General features: G+C 39.7%; 1 long non-coding RNA gene across 1 annotated transcript; it reads left to right on the top strand.

The window, feature by feature from the left end:
• The first annotated feature begins 365 nt into the window (after positions 1–365).
• LOC116878174 lies at positions 366–4,084 on the top strand. Its single transcript, XR_004384786.1, has 3 exons — positions 366–431; positions 3,005–3,153; positions 3,988–4,084. It is a non-coding gene; the product is annotated as an uncharacterized LOC116878174 (long non-coding RNA).
• Positions 4,085–5,947: the final 1,863 nt, after the last annotated feature.

Below are 5,947 nucleotides of genomic sequence, written 5' to 3'. Positions count from 1 at the left end.
ATCACAGTGAAAAAAAAAAAAAAGAGTGTATCAATATGCAAAGCCAAAAGGCAGTAACATTGTTATAGTCTGAATGGGCCCAACAATAAACAGAGGTAGCTGTTGAAGCACATCCTATCTAAATAGACGCGATCCTGTAATTCAAATGAATTACTGTTTCTCCTCTTCTGTCTCTTTGCTGAGAGTGTTCATCTTTACTTCTTGCAAATTGTTTGCGGACTAACACCAACTTTTTTTTGATGTATGTATCAAGTCTTAAATTTGTTGTTTTTTTTTTTTCAAGTGCGGGTCTTACTTGGATTCTATTGTCCTGATTCAGAATTATTCCCAAACTATTGCTGGCCTCCATAAAGAACAAAAACAACCAACCCCACCTGAGAGGACTTACACCACTCCTCCAAAACGCAGAAGCTTCTGTAGTCACTGCTACTGTAAGTAGCACTTTCTTTTCTATAATATTTCATGATGTGGGGAAGGCTAAAATGCTAACAGTGGTTTTCTTTGGGAAATGGAATTTCTGGTCATTTTAATTTGGATTTGCATTCTTTTCTCCGTTTACTAAAATCTTCATACTTTAAAGCCAAACATAATATCATGGAAATTTTTCAATCCTATAAAGGCATTTAAGAGGGGGGAAATGACCCAAAAAGACATTAACAATGTCTATACTGACGGACCTTAAATACAAACGATAGGCAATGGGAATGGAACTCTGAGAAATGAAGTTCGCAGACTTTGCAACTCCATTAAAGTGCAAATCGCTTGCGCTGTGAGTTAACTGTAATGTAGGGAAGGTTCCCAGAGCAAATCAGTGCTGTTACTGACTGCACAGAGCGGAGCATATACCTCTGTGTGGATCTGGAAATCAGGTTATCTAGATACTCAATGAATGACATCCTACATGGCCGTGTGAAAGCCACTTAATCTCCTCAGTCTCTTTGCCATCAGAATATCTCCTTTTCCACAGGCAAAGCTTCTGCTTAAAGTTAATGGAAACTGAGAGAATTGGGACATCTCTCCCTTCACTTTTTCTCTCTGTCAAACCAAGATAAAGGTTTTATTCAAACTTTTTTATTTGAAATGAGCAGCACCTGAATGAAATTTGGCCATGATCAGAAATCTTAAGAATTAGAAGTTTTCCAGAAACCCACATAAATGATACGATAATGCCTTGAAGAACGAGAGGGGAAAATCATTCTGAACAAAAATAGAGCTATACAAGCAGTCTTCCTTGAAATAAAAAAGGGTTTCTGCATAAACGCCTTTATGAAAGTAGTGCCTACCAAGAAGGAAAAAAAAGTTTAAAAGAAATTTCATTTAAAGAGTTAATCAAAATGATTCAGGTTTTTACATTTTAACCCACCAGCAAAGGCAATTTCTTTGAATTTGAATAGCGGTGGCTCCTTCAACTTTTTTTTTTAATTTTTCCTCTACTTTAATCTGGCCATGACCCCTTCTTTGAAAAACCTAATTTAAAGTCTTGCTTCTACATGTTTAAAACTTGGCTTTAATCTCCCACAAACTGTCCAATTTGAAAAGCAAAGGGGCATAAGCAGGAAGCATTCTGCTTTAAAAAACAAAACAAGACAAAAAAACAGCAATTAACTAAAATTAATTAGTAATCTTGTTTGAGTCATCTGATATCTATGAACCACATAGTGATGCTCACCAAATATTTGTTCAGTGAATGAGTGAAATGAATAAATGATCAAATCACGTTTTCTCATCCTGTTACTTGATGACTTGCTCGCAACTTCTATGCCCTAGGTGTCTTCTTTTAAACTATATCAACGGTTCCCCAAACAGGTCAGCCCATGAGCACTGACACGTCAACTCACGCCAACCTGTAACGACATTTTCAAGAGCTTGCCAGTAGTAATGGGAAATAAGTTAGGATAATCTAGTTAGTTTCTCATGAGGCTAAACATACTCCATTTCAAGGCATCTCTGATAGTCTGAGAACAAGTCCTTTATATTTTTTTGAGACAGAAATATCTTTTCTTTTGTGAAATGATTTTTTTTTAAAGTAGTCATTGTGGGAAGTTTGAGAATCTTTTCTTGGCGTAATATAAAGTTCACAACATTATGTCAGCACCCTTTGTTTTTGTTTTGTTTTGTTTTGTTTTTCTAATTTTACTGCCCTGCAAACTCAAAGTCTGAAAACTACTGGCCTCCAGAAAATGCATTATTTCAGGTACGAGAAAAAAGAAGCTTTCTCTTTTCCCATCCCCAGATCTGTCAGCCCTGGGAGAAGAGAGTCTATCAGCTGTTCCTCTCCATGAAACTTTTCAAACCATTCTATCCCTCACTATTATCCTGCTAAATGCAGAGAGGCAGCCTGGTAACCGCTTTCTGTACACTCGCCATCTCTTTTAAGGAGAAATGATGTACTGGACACAGTTCCATTGACTGTGTTTCTCATCGTCTCTTCTAGAAAACTGCCTTGCAACCAGTTCTGCAACAGACATTTAACCGAAGGCCAGCCAATTCATTTTCTAACCAATTACCAACAAGATCCCTCCTCTCAAAATCTGAGCTAATGGGACATAGAGACAGTCTGTGGTGGATACTGAGCCTGAGAGGCCAAGAGGGAAAGTTGGGGCTAATGCAGTCATGCTGAGACACGTGAAGCAGGAGTGAGCAGGAGGAGTGACCAAGAAAAACATCAGAGAGGACTTAAAGAGAGAACTGAACTCCTCAGAAGCCATCAGAGCAGCTTCATTTGCTATTTCCAACTCCCAACTCCATTGGGATTCCATGAGTTTCTTATTTAACCCCTTCTTCTGCCATCTCCCTGTTTGTACTTGAGCTAAGGGTTATCTGTTCCATAACTGAAAGGACATTTCTAGAACTGCAAACATGGACTAATTTCATGCATTCTCAAAGAGGGACTTCCCATTCTTCCTTTGCTATTTTTTCCCCCTAGTGATTTTCTCTTCCTTATTTCTGTAATGCCAGCAATATACAAAACATCAATCATACTTCCTTCTTTGTTCCCTTTCAGCACTGTGCAAAAATATTTTCCATGTATAAGGAAAAGCCCAGCCCTCAGCTCTTCTCACTCTGCATTCACCTCTAGCCATCTTCCCCATAATCTAGGTTTCATCATGTGCCCAGCCCCAGTGGGACCCCGTGCTCGGCCTGCATAACCAGGTGAGGCATAGCTAAGAACCACAGCCCCTGGACCCCACAGAGAGCACATCAGTGACTCCACTGGGTGAAATTTCCCATTATTGTCATTTTTCCATTGAGACACAACCCAGAGAAGTAAAGTGACAATTTAATGTCACACAAGGAAGCAGCAAGGAGAATAACATTTTATTTAGTCTTTTTACCTACTCTAAAAGATAAAATGTGCTCCCCATTCCCTAACAGGAAACTGAGCCTCACAAGTCTTGCCTACAATCATATAACCAGTAAGAATTGAGGCCTGACTTTGCATGAGACTTATTAAATTCCAGTCTGTGTTCATTTAATAATACATCCTCTGCCTCCAAAGTTTTAGTGTTCAAACCACACTTAAACCCAAATCATATGACTTCTGACTCGTAAACAAGTGCTCACTTCACTAATTATCCCATAGTTATCCCAGTACAGCTCAGAGAAAAAGGTGCTGAAAAGTGGCGTTGGGTGGATGATAAAAAAGGAGGGCAGCTGAGAATTGGCTGATTTTCTTCTCTGGCCTTCATCAAACAAGGACATGATTCAAAACCTATCATCAGGTTGTGGTCCTGAGTCACTGCCCACAGGGTCCAGCCCTATGTCCAGCCTTAGGGTAGACAGCCACCAAGGTGGCCGCCAATGATGCCCACCCTCTAGTATTCCCACTTGTGTGTGGTCCTCTCCCTCGTGACATCTGCGTTGGTCTAGGTAACCAACAGCATATAACAGAATAATGATATGTCATTTCTGAAAGCAGGTTATTGAAAGAGTGCAACTTCTGTCTTGAGTGATCTTTCTCTCTCTTTGTCTGTTTTGAATCTGCAGGAAGCCAGCTGCTGTGTTATTAGGTTACTTGGGGAGCCTGCAGAGAGGCTCACACGGTGAAGAACTAAAGTGTCCTGCCAACTGCAGCAAGGAACTGAAGCCTATCAACAACCACTTGGGTGAACTTAGGAAAGAATCCTCCCCAGCCGAGTGTTCAGATGAGACTGCAGGCCTGTCGAACAACTCACACGCAACCTCATGAGAGTCCATGCGTAAGAACCACCCAACTAAACTGCTCCCAGATGCCTGGCTTGCAGGGCGGAAACTGTTGTTTCCAGGTGCTCCGTTTGGGTGTAACTTGTGATGCAGCGATAGATAACAAAAATCAAGCCCTGAGATTTCTTCCCAAATACTAAGCACTTCTCCTACCTTGGTCCACTCAGGTTGTTCCCACTGAGGGAAGAACAATTCTTCTCCTTAGCCTTCCATACACATTTGGGTCAATACACTAATGCCCCCTCTCTGGCTGGGGAGTAAGCTATGTAGCTAATTCACAAATATTTTCCCTTGACATATGTATGTGGTTTCAGACAGTGCATTTTTCAAAAGCCAAGACTGTCTCTCTTTCCTTTGTGCTATCATTTTTATAATCCCTTTAGCCTTTGGGCTCTTTCTCTCACAATAAGTCAATAGAAGCCAGAGAATTTCAAGAGTTTGACTTCTCTCCTGGGCAGAATATTTAAGTCATACATTATTGTTTGTTTTCAGGCAAACCCATACAATTATGCAACATAAATTCTTTTAAAGCATCTGGGACTTCAATTCAATTTAAAATCCTGTGGGGTTTATTACCAGAATGAATGATTATAAAATATATGCATGCAAATGAAGAGATAAAAAAATTAAAGAGCATATGAAATTTAATGCACACTACTTGTAATTCCAGGCCAAACTGTTGCAAAAGACAGTGGCTATACAATACCATGTAAAAATGTGGTTTATAACAATTTATGACTTGAGAATGTGGTTTTAATATTCTACTGTCATGACTATATATTAGAATCCAGAGTAGAGAATTAGTTTCTGATGTTAATAGGAGGGGGAAGGGAAGACAGGTTTACCCAAAGCTGTCATCAGTTTTACTGTCAAAATAAGGAACCTGACTTCACACCAATGGTACAGCATAGTGAAAAGCTTGTAAAGGTGGAGGCACTCTCTTTTTCAGTGTTTTTATTCTCAGAGTTCATCTGGGGACAATCTAATTCAATTACTATTTGTTAAGTGTCAAAAATGTGAAAATAAATATATTTGAGACTCTCGGGGAGTAAGAATGGACGGAATCAAGATTAAGCCTTAATACCTAACCTTGTAGACCACATGATCCAGAGAGACAGGCAAGTATATGCATAAAGAATCCAAACCAGAATTGTGTGAACTCTTGCAGCAACCAAATAACAGATTCCCATGCCCAGACCCAGACTCCTGTTCTGATCCATCCTCCAACCACTGCCTGAGTTAGTCACCCAAAATAAAAATTCACATGTTTCTCTCTTCTGCATGAAGCTCTCCATTGCTTAGACAATACAGTCCAGACTCTAGAAGACCCTCAACATTTGGTCTGAAACTACCTTTTCATATTCAGATAACACTCTAGAGAACAATAGGTAAGAAAAAAAAAAGTGGTATCACTTGAAAAGACTGAGGATTCTAGCTTAACTCTTCAAATAATGTAGGGGCATCCACTGTTTCTTCTAGGACTCATCCCTTCCTAATTTTTGCCACCAAAAGAACTGATCTGAAGAATAGAGTCAAGACAACCAACCAGCAAGCAGCTGAGGCATTTCTTTGTAAGGACTGGCACAGGAGAAGAATACAAAAGGATGCATTATTACAGAAGAAATTGACTGATATGAGCATCTCCTTTCCCTGACCCCTCCCACCCCCGTCCTAGTTCCCAAAGAGGAGATCATTGTGCTTCTAAAGGTCTCAGTTCTGTATATTTCATCCAGGAAGAGAAACT

This window comes from Lontra canadensis, unplaced genomic scaffold, assembly GCF_010015895.1.
Source record: "Lontra canadensis isolate GAN:19392208 unplaced genomic scaffold, GSC_riverotter_1.0 scaffold56, whole genome shotgun sequence".
Classification (NCBI taxonomy): domain Eukaryota; kingdom Metazoa; phylum Chordata; class Mammalia; order Carnivora; family Mustelidae; genus Lontra; species Lontra canadensis.
Note: the sequence above shows the minus strand (reverse complement) of the source record. Positions and strands in the feature narration are given on the sequence as shown.